The sequence below is a fragment of the Chiloscyllium plagiosum genome, chromosome 31 (genome assembly GCF_004010195.1).
Source record: "Chiloscyllium plagiosum isolate BGI_BamShark_2017 chromosome 31, ASM401019v2, whole genome shotgun sequence".
Classification (NCBI taxonomy): Eukaryota; Metazoa; Chordata; class Chondrichthyes; order Orectolobiformes; family Hemiscylliidae; genus Chiloscyllium; species Chiloscyllium plagiosum.
In genome coordinates this window covers 34,569,902-34,590,112 of record NC_057740.1, presented here as the reverse complement: position 1 = coordinate 34,590,112, position 20,211 = coordinate 34,569,902, and the positions used below count along the sequence as shown (strand labels likewise).

Sequence of the window (20,211 nt, the reverse complement as noted above, 5' to 3'; positions counted from 1 at the left end):
CCCACCTTATCTCAGTCCCAACCCTCGAACTCAGCACCGCCTTCTTGACCTGCAATCTTCTTCCCGACCTCTCCGCCTCACTCCCTCTCCGGCCTATCATCCTCACCTTAACCTCCTTCCACCTATCGTATTCCCAACGCACCTTCCGAAGTCCCTCCTCCTTCTACCTTTTATCTTAGCCTGCTTGGCAGACCCTTCTCATTCCTGAAGAAGGGCTTATGCCCAAAACGTCGATTCTCCTGTTCCTTTGATGCTGCCTGACTTGCTGCGCTTTTCTAGCAACACATTTTTAAGTGCTAACCAATGAGCTACGGTACCACCCTTTTTTTGTTGAAGACATATACATACATAATGAGGTGTCTGTCATTGACCGAGAGGGTATATGCTTGAATAAAATTTGAAAACATTGAAAACTTTGCCAAGAGATAACAAAGACACATTGCATTTATAAAGCACCATTAATATAGTGAAATGTCCAAAGACATTTCACAGAAACATATATAATGCAAATCTTGGTAAACCAGCAAAAATTATATCCCTCATGCAAAGTTTACTGTATTATTCTGTCCAGTTATTCTTGTCTTTTAATTTATTTACCTCAATGTAAATATTGTGTTCGTCAATCAAACAATGACAACATTTAAAAGGCATCTGGATGGGTATATGAATAGGAAGGGTTTAGAGGGATATGAGCCAAGTGCAAGAAAATCACCTGACGAAGGAGCGTTACTCCGAAAGCTAGTGTGCTTCCAATTAAACCTGTTGGACTATAACCTGGTGTTGTGTGATTTTTAACTTTGTACACCCCAGTCCAACACCGGCATCTCCAAATCAGGATTAGATTAGGTTGGGATATCTGGTCAGCATGGACAAGTTGAACCGATGGGTCTGTTTCCATGCTGTATATCTCTATGACTCAATGACTCTAAATGGCCACAGGACATACCAACAGGTGATGCAATTTCAAGTCAATTTCGTCTCAAATACCATGAGGTCACAGTAGTCAGTTGAAGGTGTGAGTGAGAAAGCTGTCAGCTGGTAAGTTTTATTTAAGGGAAAGTTGTATTATTATTTAACTGATTTGTGCTGTAAATATGAAAGTATACCTGTGATGTGTATACCCCCTGCGTTATATTTCTATTAATTAGTGTGTGTTTTTACATTGATTATGTATTCCAAATAGTCTAGCGGCCCACATAATCAAACAGAACACCCCTGCTCCCATAAGTGCCAGTTAATAAAAAAGTTCACTGCATTAAAAAGGAGAAAGCCAGACAATATTTGCTGGTTTATATTTACTCCCAAGATTATAGTTCAACTATGAGAATGGGTGTTAGAAACTCAATTAACTCCTCCTTAACAACTAAGATTAAGCTAGTTGTGGATTAGGGTGCCAATCTCCAAAACATGCATCTTCAATTCTAAATAAAAACGGAACAAACTGCGGATGCTGGAAATCAGAAGCAAAAACAGTAGTTGTTGGAAAAGCTCAGCAGGTCTGGCAGCATCTGCGGAAAGAAATCAGGGTTAACGTTTTGGGTCGAGTGACCATTCCTCAGAACTGAGTTTCTCCCCAGAAATGTGAAGATCAAAACCAGCTTTCCTCTTACAGGTTTGTCACACACAAAGAAAGACATTGCAGAGGGAAGAATAAGTAAGGCATGCAAAAATAACTGTGCAAGCTGAATTGATTGAATGGCCTCCTCCTGTACCATGATTCCATATAGCTTTGAAAGGAGGAGAAGGAGAAGACAATGCATAAACATACCAGACTTGCCTGTGGCCTGTATCATCAGCTGTGAACTGTCAGCTCTTAATTAGGAAAAGGACAAAGTTCATTTGAAAACTTTGCCAAGAGACAACAATAACACTTTGCATTTATAAAGCACCATTAATCTAGCAAAATGCCCAAAGACACTTCACAGAAACAGTGATCAAACAAGATTTGACTCTGAGTCACATCACATTTTACGACAATGGTCTAACAAGTTTGGCCAGAGGGGAATTATAAGCAGGCGCCTTAAAGGGTGAAAGAGAAGGGGACAGTTTTAGGGATGAAGTTCCAAAGCTGAGGGCAAGGCTGTTGAAACCCCACCCTCCAAGCTGGAAAGAAGGATGTTCAGGCAAATATCCCCTTGGCCCTTCATCTAATCCACACAATAGCAGAATTCGTACTCAGTCAGAATATGAGCCAGATGAAGGTGATCGGATCACGCAGCTCAATTTCATACATACTCATTAGATAGCCTGCCATTATACACTGAGCACAGACACCCAGTTCACAAAACTTTGGCACTTAATTAAAACAAAATAAGAAACTGGACAAAGAAAAATAAAGCAATCTAATGATGCAGAGATTAAATAATCCATTATTCAATTTATCAATTGAGGGAATGTATTAAACTAACATCATGACAGTGTCACTAACTACTATATTACATTATGGTATGCAAAGCACAGCGACACAGTTTTAATTGAATGGTTCAGAGCTCGGCATGCTGATACAAATGTAAACCCAGATTGTTGGGCAGCATTTTTCTCTGTCGGCCTCCGAACACTTCCATCAGGTTCAAGTGGGAGTCAGAAAGCTGCACCGGACAACAGGCACTCACTCGTTTGGGTGTTCCCCCAAATGTCTCCAAACGTGGCCAGAGGGTGGGCTCAATCTTGAAGCTGGGGAGGTGGTGGGCACTAATGGGAGGACGGTGACATTGGAAGCAGCAGTGCAATGCCATGTGGTAACTGTGAGAGAATAGGCACCCGGACATGGAGGCCCCACTGCCCAAATCCGTCACACATAAAGTTAACAAATCAGACTCCGCAGCCTTGTTGGAGAGAGGGTGTACACATTGTGGCTTGCAGCTGGAGGTGGACCAAGCACAGGGAGGAATAGCTGGCCCCTGGATCTGGAGTCAGGTGACCACCTCCACCCAGGTAAATCGTTGCCTGCACACCTACTGGGAACTGGAGGCTGATTGGAAAATCAGAGGGAACTTTCGAAACGTAGAGAAATGGCACTGGACCATTCAGCCCCTTGGGTCTGTCCTGCCATTCTAGATCATGACAGATCATCTAACTCAGCACCATTTTCATGCACTTGTCCCTTGATGCCATTAGTATCTAGAATACAAATTCATCATGTGGCCATTAATTAGGTGAATTGGCTGCCAGCCACTTGCAAGAAAATGGCTCAGGGATAGACCTGGCACACAGAGATGGGCAGCATGGAATTCCATACCCGCCCAACTCTGTTCCAGGCCATTGCAGATGCTGAAAGCCCAGACTATTGTGTGACGACAGCCACACTAACATCTCTGCAACAGAAGGCATAGTTTCAAGTCTCATTCCAGAGACTTCTCAACAGAAATCTATCATCCTAATAAAGGAGTTACTGTGGGTTGCTGAAAATAGTATTAAATCAGGGTCCTGCCTGCCCTCATAAGCAAATGTAAGGAATCTCATAGCAATGGTTGCAACGCAGAGCAGTTGTGAGTTAATACCAGTATCCTGGGTAGTATCCAGCGCTCAGTTCACATCAATAAAACTGATTATCTGGTCATTATTACATGAGGTTTTGGGCCCTCATGTAATGATTTTTTTTGCCCTGCTGTGGGCAAATTGGTTTCTAGAATCCCAACAAAACGGCAATGAGTAGGATGTAGTAAATCATGAACTGTAAAGCCCTTTGAGAAAGAATCATATTGCGAAAAAGGTAGGTCTTCCTTTTCTTCTCTGTTGGCTGGCAAAACAAAATGATGGGGTGGCATGACTGGGCGGCACGGTGGCACAGTGGTTAGCACTGCTGCCTCACAGCGCCAGAGACCCGGGTTCAATTCCCGACTCAGGCGACTGACTGTGTGGAGTTTGCACGTTCTCCCCGTGTCTGCGTGGGTTTCCTTCGGGTGCTCCGGTTTCCTCCCACAATCCAAAAAAAAATGTGCGGGTCAGGTGAATTGGCCATGCTAAATTGCCCGTAGTGTTAGGTTAAAGGGGTAAATGTAGGGGTATGGGTGGGTTGCGCTTCGGCGGGTCGGTGTGGACTTGTTGGGCCGAAGGGCCTGTTTCCACACTGTAAGTAATCTAATCTAATCATGACTGAAAACAACAAATGCTGGAGATCACAGCAGATCAGGCAGCATCCATGGAGAGAGAGCAAACTAACGTTTCGAGTCTAGATGACTGTTTGTCAGAGCTGAAATGAAGTGTGGAGGGGGCAGCATTTATACTGTAACTGGAGGGTGGGGTTGGGTGTAGAGCGCCGAGGGAGAAAGGATGTTGATCGTTCAGATTAAGTGATCAGAATGTGAGAATAGCAGAACAACGGTGTTCAACTTCCAGACTGGAAAGGACAGACAGTTGGGGGGGCGGGGGGTGGGGACGAGGGGGACATAGTGACAGAGAATGTAACAAGTAATGCTACAAGACAGGCAGTGGGTTCACAATCTGAAGATGTTGACTTCAATATTGAGCCCAGAAGGTTGTAAAATGCTGAGCGAGAAGATGAGATGTTGCTCCTTCAGTTTTCATTGAGATTCTCTGGAACACCGCAGCATGCTGAGGACAAAGTGGCCAGCGAGCAGGACGCTGGGTTAAAATGACCGGCCATGGGAAGGTCAGGGTCAGGCTTGCACACGTACCGGAGGTGTTCTGCAAAGCGGTGACATAATGGGTTTTGACAGAGAATCCAAGACCTGAGTTAAACTCTAGCCCAATCTGATTGGGTGGGTGGGGGAGGGGGTTCGATGTCTTCTGTGGCTAAAAATGTTTTGCTATGAATCACACCCTGCGGACACTGGGGCCATCAGTTGCCAACTCTACCTAAACATGTTCCTGGAGATTCATTCTCGGGTTTCCTATCGCCATATCTCCTTCCCATCCTTCTGTTCACATTTCCAGAGTTTTTATTACTAATAAACAAAAATATTCAGAGGTTAAAATCACGTGATTCTTTTTTATGCTTTTTTGTTTTCAGGAATTGCTAACCAGAAAATAATCTGCAATCCCTGGAGACTCTACATCAAACATGGAGGCTTTCAGTCCTAGCAGGGCTTGAAAAGGAACACAAGCAAAAACCGAGATGCTAGAGATTGGAAATGAAAAAACAGAAAGTGCTGGAGAAACTCAGCAGGATCTGTGAAGATAGAAACAGAGTTAATATTTCAAGTCTAATGTGACCCTTCATCTGAATCTTCTGAAGAAAAGTCATACTGAACCCAAAACATTAACTCTGTTCCTCAGGTCAGATTCATTCCCAAGCACAAGGGGGTCAGAAGAGGTGTAACTGAAAGGGTCAGAGATAAGTTGTGGGTAAGTCAGTTTAACAGTTACCCAGGAGTTCGGGCATGTTTCTAATCCTCTGAGCTTTCCTGGGAAATTATTGAGCTGAAGTAAGTGAAAACCCTCTGAATTGATCAAGAGAGATCACTTTCAGCGATGCAGCAGTCCCTCAGTCCTATGTTGAAGTGACAGCCCAGGATGTGTATGCAAATATTGGCTCATATCTTGAACGTGCAAACTCCAATTCAGGTATGAGAGCCCAGCTGACATGGCTTGTTGGTTGCACAGTGCTTCAGTGCTGGGAAACATCAATGGATACCGATTAAAATTGTAGACTGAAGTAAATGCCAAGAAACAAGCGAGAGCATTCATCATAGTCACAATACACAGATGTGAATCATTATGCTACAGTTAGCATAGCACTGTACAATTAATGTAAAGGCCACCTAAGTTTACAAGGATAGCTCATTTTGTTTGAATAAACAGAATGTTCGCAGATGACACAATAAGTTTAAATTGACTTTACTGTGTGGTAAGACAAGCACAGAATAATTATCTAGTGTGGTTTTCCCCTACACATCTATGCCATTTGCTAACTCTGGCCAAATGTTTTAAGATTGCTGGAAAGCAATTTAGATTCAAGCATATTCTATTTTAAACACAATTGCCCAATGGTAATTTGTCACGTTATTTTAACACATCCATTTCAAGTGTTTTTCATGTCGAATTGGTGAATTTTATTCAAGCTTTATGTTAAATGTGCAGTGCCCCACTGTTACCAGAAGATACATTGGGGAAGAGTGAGGGGAGAGGACAGTGCTACCATTTAAATTGGACTCTGCCACCCTGGGCATCTGGCTGAAATTCATCTGGTGCTAAAGGTGTAGAACTTAGTTATTCCAACAAGATGGCACGATGGCAGGAAACAAAGGGTATGTCACCCATTGCTTTCTTGAGCCATCATCACAGCCCTCTTTTTTTAAAAATTGTTCATGCAATGTGTGCATCGCTTTCTAGGCCAGCATTTAATGCCCTTTCCTAACTGCCCAGATGTTAGGATTCAACCACATTGTTGTAGGTCTGAAAGAACATGTAGGCCAGACCAGGTAAGGATGGCAGTCTCCCTCTTGAAGGGGAATTCCTTTCCTGAAGGACATTAGTTAACCAGATGGGTTTTTCTGACAATTGAGATTACACTGCTAATTCTAGATTTTTGATTGAATTCAGGTTATAACTGGTGATCTCAGGTTATAACAATCTAGCGCTAAGTGATCTGCAACGGGGTGACTACCGAACCAGGCTGGACTCGAGCGATTGGCCGTGAGATGGCATTGCAGAGGAGTGTGTAGGAGACTGACTCACGCAGGGGAGAAATCGGGCCCAGGGTGGAGGAGAGTGAGTCCAGAATGGAGGAACACATGCCTGGCGTGGAGGAGTGTGTGTCCGGCGTGGAGGAACATGAACCCAGCGTGAAGGAATGTGAGCCCAGGAGTGAAGGAGAGCAAGCCCGGCGTGGAGGAGTGTGTGCCCGACGTGCAGGAGAGTGAGACCTCATGGTAGAACATCTGCAGACCCATGGCTAAAGAAGGACTATAGTTCTTTGTTTTTTCTACTTTATATTAAAAAAGACTGTAATGTTTAATTTTTAACTTATTTGTTTATTTTTCTACTTTGTACCCGGATACCTTTGCACTAAGATGGCACCGGGTTTGGTGCCATTGCATACTTTACACTGTCCTCCCCTACCCCTGCACTTGAGTACACAGGACAATAAACTTAATTCTAATTATAACACCACAAGGCCATTTCCTTTTCCTGTGTGTTGAAGACCATTACCAGGGCCTTGAGTTCCGACTCTCCATGGTAGCACTGAGGGAGTGCTGCAGTGTCAGAGATGCCATTCTTTAAATGAAACCCAGAGAGTGTATGATGAAGTCTCCTGGAAGACTACAGTTCTGCTAATTTGCTCTGGGAAAGCATGGTATACTATTTGTCCATTCTCTGCTGGGTTAAAACTCGTGTTGCCTCTCAATCAGCTGGTTACTTCTCACCCACCCTGATCAATTAAGATCAATTTTGTTGCATGTAATTATTATGACTGTCACATTATTGACACAATAGTTGCAGCTATAAAAGAGTTTATTGATATTTTATTACATCAACAATTATTTACAATGAATACAGTCAAACTTTCTTCCTTGGAGAGAGAATATTGATCATGTTGTAAGAAACCATTGTCCAGAAATTAACAGTTTAATGTAAATGCAAGTCATATTACATCTCTGTTTAGACATACAGTAAGAAATACAGAACAGCCCACCGCATATAAACTTTGATAAGATTAGATCCCAGCAAAATCATCATTTTTTAATGTAGAAAACAATTTTCATGTTCACTGATGTTTCGTTAAGTTATGTCGGTTCAATTCCAATTCCAGGTCATTTGTTTTCATGAGATTCAAAAGATAGTTACCAGACTAGCTGAGAGAAAAGGCCTTTGTGATTGTAACAGGGGTTAGACTTTGCCTTGGAACAGCATCTAGGTGGCCTGGGAGTTTGTAAAGATGAGTTACTCCAGAACAACAGGGCAAGAAAGCCAAAAAAAACTGGATCACAGCTGAAATGATTTCAAGGTTTGCATGCCTGACTCCGCTTACTAATGTTACATTCTGTCATATGCCACGCTTTGCCTTGCCTCTATCTCCAAGCCTGGGCATTCCCCAAATCCAAGACGGACGGATAAAATTAACGAGATTTTACCTCAACCCCTTCCTCAATGCGTCAATGCTCTCAGTTGTTTAGGCAACTGGATAAAAACGGCTAGTTAGATTGGAGGGGTACAGAGGCAGGGTTTCTGTCACACAGAATTTAATGGCCATTTAATGGCTCCAAACTGGCAAAACATCATGCAGGGCTGGTTCAGGAGGACCCCATAAGAGTTACCAAAGGCCATTTGATGGTACCACTAAAATGAAAATCAGAGCCAGCTTTGCAACCCACCAGATTTTCTGTTTTATTGACGTCAATGAAGGCATCGTATAAACCAGGGACCGGTTTGCTACTGCCCAGTGTATGCTGCCTTGCAAGCTGGATTTCACAGTGGAAACTGAAAGGAGAAGAAACATCAACAATTTGGATAGGAGTAGGGGTTCACTTCAAATGCTTAACTATCTTTCTCATCTGGAAGTTGATCGTTTCCAGCATTTTCTGCATGTATTTCTGACAGAAGTGATGTCACACTTGAACTCACAGTATGAACAAGATGAAGAACGCATATTAACCTCTACATTGGTTACACATCATTAAAATTACAGCACCTCCAAACAAAACTGCTTCTTCTGCTTTTAATGCAGGGGTGAAACTGTTTGTAATAAGTCAGTCTATTGAAGTAACAAATAGTGCAATTTTCATACAAATGGAACTATTCGGATGCTAACATTGGAACCCAAGACAATCCTATCACTCTTTGCCTTACATTTTTGTTGACACACAATTTTCTAGTTTCCTTGTCTTAGGACATCCCTCCAGATTGGTCCACTATCCCCTGGGAGAAGGCAAATAGCAAGTGAACAAACCAAAAACAAAGAGCACTCAGACACCAGGATGTTTGAAGGAACAATGTAGGGTGATTCACACTGGTGCTGAGGTGCTGCAGTTCCATAAGGAGCCATCACCTGGTGACCAGGATGAGATCCGTGAACATAAACCACTCTGTTGTTACTTGCCCACCAGTGTGTCACACCCCACTGAGACTCCACATGCACCCTACGCAACTTCAATTTAACTCGGTCACATTCACAACTATAACGTGAAAACGACTACCTGCAATTTTTGTACATTTCGGTGCATGAGAGACAGCATTTCCCATGTGAAAACTCAGTTGCAGCACTTCTAAAAACCAAGTGTAGGAAAGGATGTTTACAAATATTCAGTTCAGCCTCAGTGAAAATAAATTGCTCCCTTTTCGCATACACCCTCCAAGGTCAGTGCGGTACTTCCTATACTCTGTATGCATCAGGCCTCACTGAATGAGTTTGCAGCAAAGGTGTTGAGAATTGTTGAATCAGAGGAGTTCTGTACTCTTTTACGGATTCAGGTTCATTGGGAAGTGGATTAAGTTAAGTCCCACAGCAACTTCACACTTGAAATCACACGTATGAGATGTTAAGAACTGCCCAAACTCATTTCAGATAAGACTGGTGACAGCCCTGAAAGAAAGAAAGCTTTTGCTCTCTCTGTATGGGTTAGATTTGAATCAGAGTCCCAGAGGGAAAAAAAACATTGTTTGAAGATCCCCAGAAATATGAAACGTGGAGATTTTGCTTCTTTCTTTCAGGTCGTGTACAAATAGCCCATCTGATGATGGGCTTGGCAATGTACATTCGAGGTAAAAGCAATGCTGTCATATTAAATAAACTTATGGCTGCCTGGAGATAAATCTTCAGGCGATACAAGCTGCTTGAATAGTGGCAATTGGATCATTCAGGGAACTGAGGTCAGCACAATATGCAAAAAAAAGCCAAACGAGGGATGCACTGGACCAAACCCAGATCTTGGGGAACATGGGGAAGCTCTTCGGACATATGAAGGATGCCCTTTTGCAGCTAATTGTTGTGCAGTGTGCAGAGTGCCCATGTGAAAGGGGCATGAGCTCACCTAAGGAAGTTCCCAAAGTTACAGCAAACCACCCAGTGAGATTCAAGTGAAATCCATATTGCTCCAAATGATACTCACAATAATGAACTACCAATGCAGCGTCTCAGACACTGAGAGCATATGTGAAAGGTTCGCTCTCTAATGACCTGCATTATCCACTGAAACATATAAGCTATGTAGGAAAACAGGAATGAGAATCAATATATCACCCAATCACATCCAAAGTACTTTATAATCGATGGATCACTTTTTGAATAACATTCATGTTTTACCTAGACAGCAAGCTGGGACCAATCATGACAACTACGTATTATAAACCAAGGAACAGTGACCCCAAAAGAATACTTTCATAATGAAATTAGATGATTGTACAAGGACTCATGACAGATTAGTTACTGCAATGTGTTTTATATCGTCTCCTCTAAGTTAATTTCCAAGACCTGACTGCCAGTTAGAGTGTGACAAGTTGTAAGCTTTCTCAAAATCTCCTGAGGTACATGCACAGTTAGCTTTCAATCCACGAGAATCTTCTAGCATCTTGGAACAATTGTCAAAACTTGTGCTTTTACTATCAAATCATCGTCATCATCATAGAAGCGTGGAAGTAGGCCTTTCAGCCCATCAAGCCCACACTGACCAACCCCCTTCCTCCCACCCGATCCCTGTAACCCTGCATTGCCCATAGCTAACCCACCTGGTCTGCACATCCCTGGATGCTATGGGCTGACCTGGTGCATTATTGTTCCATGTACCCTTTTTAATTGTACTTTTCCTTTGCCAAACCTCATTCTTTTCCCCTCAATGCCACTTTTAGTTAAAATCCTTTTGTATGAAATCATTAGCAACGTTGATATAAAGTTCATTTATTTTGAAGAAAGTGCTATAAACCTCTTGAAGTGGTATTTGCCCCTTTTGAAAAGCAGGTCAAGGAATTTCTAAATTACATCAGCCTTCAATGTCCTGCATCATCCTCGTAATCTGCATCCCTACTTCTAGATCTGTGTTACGCAAAGGACCTCATTGAATCCCTACTGTGTGGAAACAGGCACTTCAGCCCAATATATCCACACCAACCCTCCGAAAAGTAACCCACCCAGACCCATTCCCCAAGCCTATTATCCTGTGCATACTCCTGATCAACACACCTAACCTACACATCCCTGAACACTATGAGCAATTTAGCACAGCCAATTCACCTGAACTGCACACCTTTGCACTGTGGGAGGAAACCAGAGCACCCACAGGAAACCCACACAGACGCGGGGGTAATGTGCAAACTCCACACAGACAGTCGCCCGATGCTGGAATCAAGCCTGGGTCCCTGGTGCTGTGAGGCAGCAGTGCTAACCACTGAGCCACCATGCTACCCCCACAATGACTGAAAGGAACAGGAAATTCTGTATCCTGGTTTCCAAATAAACAAAAACAAATCAACCTTTGCTCCTTGTTATTCGGCGCCACTTCAGGGAAGTGGCTTCAGAAATTTCAGAAATAATCATCTGTGTTGATACATATAGTGGTCTCATTGTGAAAAACATTCCCAAGAGATAGAGAAAATGCACAGCAGCCAAGGAGATAGAACTTAACGAGGACAAACAAAAGTTTTGCTGATCAGAAAAGGGTTTTGAGGCTGGGCGAAATCACAGAGGGCAGAATCCATGCAGTTTAAGATTCTGCTGCTATATAAATGCAATATCGTTTACAGACATAGACAAATGGTGCTATGCACTGAAAGTTTTTGTGTTGGCCAAAAGAAAGAGGTGTCCAACCTCATTCCCACTTTACAACTCCATAGCCCTGAAGGTTACTGCACTTCAAGTGTCTACCTAACAATTTTAAAAGCTACAACGCAGGATTTTGCTTTACTTCTTTTTCAGACAGTGAGCCCCAGACCCTGCACCACCATCTGGGTGCAAACATTTCTCCTTAACATCCCAATAATGGAGGGGAGATGGAAAGGTTCAATAGACCCAGGGCTAAAACAAATGTTTATACAGAGGAGAAGAGATATACAGTCGGAGGAACCTGCAATAACATGTTAGAATGAAAATCATTTGATTTTGAAATAGTATAAGAAAGGGAAACTGGCACATTGATTTGTAAGCAGCTCTGGATATTCTAATAAAGGCAGACATTAGATGTAGGGCAATGTAATCTTTCAGAATGGAAAGTGCACTTAGTAACATTTCAGTTTTAAAAGTGACAGCATTATATGTTAAAAATTCATATTGTTCAGCCAGCTAAATGGGATAAACAGACAGCAATGCCTGGCTTTATTATAGATTATTGCAATTATTTTTAAACAAAACAAAGTACACTGACCAGCTGATTTTATTATTCTCCTCCATGTTACGATCAATGTGCTATTATGCTGACTATACCATTTTATTGTCAGTAAAGCAGCAGGTTTTTAAAATGGCGATGACTGTATGTCACCTGCACTACTTTCAATTAAAATAATAACAAGCATTTTTCAAAAAAATCAATGAATCAGCAAACTGCCCCGAATTTGCCAGATCTTGCATGTACCTCATCTTTCATAAAGGGGAGCTGTGATTTTGTGACTTAAAGATGATTATACATAACCTGTCTGTGAAAACTTTCTACAAACATTATAGAGGCACTTACCTTCTTGAAGGGGCTTGTATTGCATGGAGCCAAATCACTGGTGCATATGGCCCTTTGCAAAAATCTAACATCTCTACAGAACTCACAGAACGGTTTAACCTTATGTACTAGAACATGATAGGTTTGTTCAAAATCACAAATGAATGAGCTGGGGTAGGCAATGTTCTTACTTACAGCAAAGTCTTGACTGCAAAGACAAAACCTCTGGTAGAGGTAAAAAAAGAGACTCAACGTCCCGAGTAACCTTTAATGATACACATTAACGGTCTCGCTCGATGGAGATATTTCAAATCATCAATGCAGCTTCAATTCATTCCCTTATACAGAATTTACAGCATTGTCATGGGTCACATAGCCCAACCAACCACAGGTTGGCTTCCAAAGGTGTAAACACCAAAGCTGGCAGAACTGTGGTGAAAATGGATAGAGCTGACAAGATAATCAGAAAGACTGTGACCACGGCTCTTGCCTGAATTATGCAATACTCACAGGAGAGGCAGTCTCCATATGGAGGTGTGGACCCCACCTACCTCTCAGACTATTTACCCAATATCTAATGGTCTTTTCACATGTAAAGAACTCACAAGACTCTTCTATATTAAATTATACGATATCTTATCCTTATGACTACTATCAAAACTGCCAGAAATAGCTCACTGTATGCAAAGGCTTACTTTGACACAGGCTGGTGAGTAAGTGATGAATCAAAGCTAAAATCCTAAAGAAAAGCCTTCTGTTCAAATTTTTTCTTGTGATTGACTGATCCAATTACTTTCCTGCTTATCTAGTATTTGCTCCATTGTGCTTAAACTGCCAATCATATTGTGCATTGGACAAATTGCATCGTTCAATGATTCTGATCTTTCACAGAGGCATCATTCACATTGTCAAGTCATTATTGAGGAGATCTTGTTGAGATCACAGGGACTGGTTGTAAACCTGGGTTTGGATCTTGGGCAGATCAGCTGTGAGATGGTCCCCCTGCTTCCTATACGGCTGCGCATTTCTGCACAGGCAGCAGCATAGTGACATTTAAGAGGAAGCCTAATTAGAATATGATGGAGAAATGAAAAGAGGGAATTGCTGATAGCATGAGATTGGATAAGGTGGGAAGACACTCATGAGAAGCACTGATCATCGAACTGAAAGGTCTATGTCTATGCTGAAAAAATTTCATAATGAATTGCTGGAGGAGGTTAGAACAGTCCTGCCTATGAAGAACATCCTCTTACACTTCTTTTACTGGACTGCAACATCATTAGGGAAAACATCAACGAATCTCAACACAATTAATGTTTCAAAACTGGGGCAACTGAAATGAAAATGTCACAACAAACATGAAATAGCACGTTTGATGAAGGCCATTGCAGAAGAGAAAGCAAGTTTCCAAACGGAGCCTTGGAGCATGAATGCGAGACACTTACACCCTGTCTTGGAGAGAGAGAGAGGCAGACAGACAGAGAGAATGGGATAGTATGTATCAATGAGGTTCAATGAAGAAGGATGGGCATTTTGTAGAGCATAAGCACTGACATTGACCAGTTGGGTCAAACAGCCTCTTTCTGTGCTGTTTAACCCTTCTAAAAGTATACTATAGCCTCACCCTTTATAGGAAGACTATTCAGCCTCAGCCAATATCCAACAGCAAAGGCCAAGAGAGGCTTCAGTAAAACAATTCACAAACTGATATCAATAGAACAATGTCATCCTTGGTACAATCTTCCAACTAATAATATTTACACAAAATACACAGCATAGGTGCAGCTGTAGATTGACAATGGGGTATTTCTGGCAGGCTTCCCAATGTTTCAACAACATTAATCCTTCAATTTAAATTTATTAGTTTACAATTTTGCAGTGGGGCAGCACAGCTGTATTCCAGAAACCTCCTGTGCAAAATGGTAGCATTCATGTGTACGTTCCCCTCTTACATCAACTGCAAATCGAAGGATTAACATCACATTTACAGCACACAAGTGATGTGTAAAATTAAATTACAGCTTTATGAAAGCTTCTTGGCACACATTTCATGAGTGTCTATTCCTTTGAATGGACTGGGTCTAACTGATATGGAAAGACCAGGAGTAGAGTTTGACTCAGTCACGCTACCAGTAATGAAAGCCCTGCAATGCAGACACATGGCCATGACTAACCTCATCATCTTTACAACGTGGCTACAGGGAATATGTACATTTTGAAAATACCTGTAGATTAATCCAAAGTTTGTACCTTCTTCCTTCCAACCAATTTAATATCTGAAAACAATCCAAGAGATCAGAAGCCAATGATGAACAACCCTTCATCATATGAGGTCGTAACAATCACTGTGGTGGTCACCTTATCTGAATTTGACTAGGTGAGTCTGGTATCTGATCTATTCTCACAGTGCTTGATTGATTAAACCTGAGTGTTGAGTCTAAGTAGAGAGACAACAGAGAAGCTAATAGAAAGTTAGATTTGAAGTCTGGTATAGATATTTAAGCCTTGCTTAAAAGCCTGAAATAACATTACTGCACACTTAGAAATCCCTATCAGCACTGCTTGCTCTGAAAAAATACATATCAAATAGACAACAGTCACTATCAATTAGAATTCTCCCCATCCCCCCCAAAAAGCACTGAACAATCAAATGGTATGAAGTTTCCATTTATGATGAGAAAACAATTAAATAATTCCTACAAACTTGGGCGGAGAACCACATTGAAAGGTTAACTACTCCTGAGCAACAACAATATCCCAATTTTACATACAATATATAAAGATCAACTTAAGTAGTTTGCAAGTCATTAACATTGTCTTTTGGGCGACCTCTCCCTTTGAGCATTGAGTGTCCTCTGCAATTTAAAAACGGTTTTGAGAAACGAGGATTTTCTACAATACATTTTGCCACTGTCTCTGGCAGAATGTTAGGCATGGGATAGGGTGTATCGCATTTCTTAATATTCTGCAGAGAATTGGAAATCTAATTTATTTTGTTCTACTTGAAGGCAGGAATGTTACTCCAATTTTCAGACAGTCAAAGTACTTAAATCAAGGACTTCAATCCTGTGCTGGATTTGTGTGATCAACTAAAGCATGGTCCACTTAGCTAGTTTGTAGCTACAATGCAGGAATGTGTAAACCAGGCAGGCAATCATTGTCATCTTCAATCTCAGATAATGCAGGGGATTGGGAGAAAGTTTTCTCGTACTGTACTGCTCGTATGAAACACACATCTGGTATAGTCCTAACAATGACCTTGAAATGCTCTTGGCATTCTCATTTCCTGCAGGTGTCAACTTGCACAGATCAACAGCTGGCTTTTCTGGATTCTGACTGGTCACCTAAGGTGGGTTGTTGTATCAAGACATATTGAGTGGTCGGGAGCTTTGACCAAAATGGTACAAGGTTGTCAGTAAAGTGAACAACACATAAATACAGTTAAGAGGTTTGAAGTTATCTACTGGCCTGAATAAATTGCAGATCATAGTGTCCGGTGCATCCTTGATCCAGTATTTGAAAATTCAATTACAATTCAATTTCAGTTCTGGCACCACATTGCAAGGAGGATGTGAACACATTGGAGAGAATGCAGAAGCAATTTACAAGAACAGTTGCGGGGATGAGAAATTTGAGGATAGATTGAAGAAACTGGGACAGTTTTCCTCGGAGAGAAGATATCTGATAAAGCTTTTCAAAATCATGAGGGAGAAACTGTTCCTGCTCATAAAAGGATCAAGAACCAGAGGGCACTGTTTGCAAAAGAAGTAAATGCAAGATGAGCAAAGTTTCATTCAGCAAGTAGTTAGGGAATGGAATGCATTGCCTGGAAGTGCAGTGGAGGCAGGTTCAATTACGGCATTCAAAAGAGCATTGAATGATTATTTCGATAGAAATAATGTGCAAGGGTATGGTGAAAGAAATAGGAGATTGGCATGAGATACTGATGTTCTTTTCAAGGAATGGCGCAGGCATAATGGACCAAAGAGACTCCTTTCTGTGCTGTAGCAATTCTGCGATTCAGTGATTACTTCTTTTCAGAGGTGAAAACGCTTCTGTAGTCACTTCTACAACTATATAGTTGTGAAAGTTGCCATTACGTCAGGATACATGATATCCATTACACAATCTGCTTTTCCACATGACTTACTGGCACTGTCCCTAACACCACTGGTTTAAGAAATGATAGGTCATTACTGTCATTCAGCCCCATATAAAGAATCTAAAATGCTCCTTGGTTTTTGGTTTTCAAGTCAATTAGATCCCTGGACAATGGCCCTTCAAAGACTTGGCTCATTTCTTTCAGAAACAGCTTTACTGGTTCTGATAAAACACGATCAACCATAGATGATCACTTTTTTAAAATCATGAATGGATATTCCTATATCCTTGACCAGTTGTCTTAATCTGTGTGTCCAACAATGATCAGATGAGGATCAATGTAAGTCTATATAGCGCACACATCTATCGCTCTTTCTAAAGCTCACAGAGTATACATTGACAGGAAGGGGTTAAAGGCAACACAATTTCAATGACAAGGTCACAAATTTTAGACCTTAAACAAACTAAATTCTCAAATGGTCATTGGCCAAATGGAAGTCTTGTGAGAGTGACCAATGATGTTCCCCCTCAGGAGTGTGTTTTCTAACTCCCCAATCTCCTTGCTGGCCACCAAAACCAGCAGAATCCAGGAAGATCACGTGTCAAAAAGAAAAATTCAAACGGCTATGGCTTCAGCTGCATGGGTCAAAGCTGAAGGCTAGAAGCAGGAGCATCTATCCATCACCTGTGGAAACATGTATTGACACAAAAATTTTAATAGAAGCATTAGCGCATTTATTTGATTAACTGGAGAGTTAAACTAGAGTGAGGGATAGAAAGTGAGTGAAACGACTGCTACCAGTGGGAATTCTGGATATTACCATAGAATCCCTCCAGTTTGGAAGCAGGCCATTCAGCCCGAGTCCACACAGACCCTCCAAAGAGCTTCCCACCCTGCCTGCACATCGCTGGACACAATTTAGCATGACCAATCCACCTAACCTGCACAACTTTGGACTGTGGGAGGAAGCCCACACAGACATAGGTTGAGCGTACAAACTCCCCACAGACAGTCACTTGAAGCTGGAATTGAACCTGGGTCACTGGAGCTGTGAGGTTGCAGTGCCAACCACTGATCCACCTTGCCACCCTACAATTCACATATTCTATTACCAGTCCCAGCTCCTGCATCTTGCAATCTGTTTGCACCTGAGATTACATGCACCTGAGATTACATGAACAGAAGCCATATTGTGAAAGAATGAAGAGGACCCGTTTTCGTTGATAGTTTTCACGGGAACTATGTTGTGGTCAAAGTTAGAAGATTTCATATGAGTTCAGTCACGTATGTTCAGTGGATAACTGCATACCGCGTTGTGTACTGGAGTCCTCTAGTCCATGCTGACTGGGTTGCTCTCAGCAACGGTAGTCCTCCTGGGTAAAGGACTACAGAAAAATAATCAGGAGCTTGGGTCCGATCCCCAGTCACCATCCACTGAACTGTGATATACAGGGATGAGGACAGAGCCAGTTTGTAGGAACATCACAATCCATTCCCAAATGGCCCAGTGGCACACATGGAAAGGAAGAGGCAGAGGAAGGAACAAAATGGACTGTACTTGCTACCTTCATGTCAAGTAACCAGCTGGCAATCCTGTTCTGGCTTCACTGATGAAGATTTGGTTGAAGATATAGGAAGATCATAAGTACCCATGATATATGACCACCAGCCAACACTGTGCCTTTCCCAGATGTCTCTCTTCTTTAACTAATTCACATGATGTGGGTGTCACTATCTAAGCCAACATTTATTGCCAAGAGGGCAGTGTCAAATGCCGACCACTTTGCTGTGGGTCTGGAGTCACTTGTAGGCCAGATCAGGTAAGGAATTTTTAAATTCATTAATGAGATGAGTGTATCACAGGCTGGGCCAGCATTTGTTGCCCATCCCTAATTGCCAAAGAGCAGTTAAGAGTTAACCACATTGCTGTGAGTCTAGAGTCCCATATAGGCCTGACCAGGCACGAATGGCAAATTTTCTTCCCTGAAGGACATTCTGAACCAGATGGGTCCTCCAAGAATGGACAGCACTTTCCATGGTCATCATGAGACTCTTAATTCCAGATTTTTAAATTGAATTCAAATTCTTTCATCATGGCAGGATTCAAACATTACCAGGGTCTGTGGAGTAGTAATCTGGCGATAATGACACTAGGCCATCACCTCCTCTCATATCAGCTGGTTCTAAGAGGTAACATGGAGAAAGAGAACCCGTTCAGCTGAAAAGGGATCATCCCCTGATCCATGGGATGCTGCTTTCAGCTGAAACTCAGCGTATAACACGTGAATTAGCCCGACGAGGAATCTACTGCTGAGCAGAGAAAACGTGCCCATCTCAGTTGATGGGAGCTCTCAGGAGAGGAGTGTTGAACTATAAGCAACCTTTAATGAAAAGGTGGAAAACATCAGAGGCCTGCAGTGAGCACTTAACTCCTTTTGATTGACCAGGTGAAATGGGAACTCCAAAAATCAAAAGAACTGCGGACGCTGGAAATCTGAAACAAAAATGGAACTTCATTTTCATGACAGATTTTACAGTAATCATTTGCAACACTGAAATATGATTTTTAATTTCATAAAAAATGTCAAATATTGGTCATTTTTGTGAATTTGTTACCTATACTCTTTAGTTCACTCTCTTTTCTGCCCAGATTAATGGCAAACTGTTTTATTTTTCTGCATTGAATGCTCTCCCATTTCTATACTGAGATTATTTTAAAAATTTTAGTGCCGATGTCTTGCGTTTTGTGGCTGAGCTTGCATTTGTAGACAACTCTACTCCTATCTATGTCAGCTGTAGCTAAATTACTTGCAATCTTCTCTTTGAATTAGAAGGTGGTGGGGTCAAAACTCACTTTAAGATTCATGCCGACACTCCAGAAGCAGTATTGAGAGAATACTGCGCTGTCAAAAGTGCATCTTTAGGATAAGATGCTAATTCATGCCCCATCTGCTCTCTGGGACAGATGGCAATAATTGTATGTTACTACTTTGAAGGTGATTAGAAGGGTCCTCTCTGGGGTCCTGACAATATTCATATCTCAGCCAACATCAAAACAGAGGATTTGGTCATTACCATGTTGCTGTTTGTGGCAGCTAGCTTTGTGCGAATTGGCCATTGTGTTTCTTAAATTGCAACAGTGGTCACACCTTGAAAGTACTTCATTGAATATAAAGTGCTTTGGAATGTTCTGTGGTTGTGACAGCCGCTATGTAAATGCAAGCGGTTCTTCCTTTCCCTAGTTACGAACTGAAATTGTCAACTTTTGTGAAACAGGTTTGAAATTGGCAACTAACTTATAAGATCTACAATCCTCTATTAATGGAAACAGAAAAAAAAGCTAACCAGACAAGGGTAAAACACTCGCTGTGGCTGGTCAGCAGACACGTGGAACTCAATACCTCACTAACTCAAGCTACATCTTAAAGCATATATTCCTATAGAAGACCCACAGATTCTCTCTGCCCTGAGAGCCCTGTCCTCTCACTAAGATCAGGGGCTATTCGGCTTTATGTGCAGTGCTTCAGCACGCGAGTCAATTTCAGCTGCATTGCACTAGAAAATTGCTAT

General features: G+C 41.8%; 1 long non-coding RNA gene across 1 annotated transcript; it reads left to right on the top strand.

Annotated features, from left to right (window-relative positions):
• Nucleotides 1–989: 989 nt before the first annotated feature.
• On the top strand, nucleotides 990–7,035 carry LOC122565108. Its single transcript, XR_006316089.1, has 3 exons — nucleotides 990–1,038; nucleotides 4,973–5,307; nucleotides 6,505–7,035. It is a non-coding gene; the product is annotated as an uncharacterized LOC122565108 (long non-coding RNA).
• Nucleotides 7,036–20,211: the final 13,176 nt, after the last annotated feature.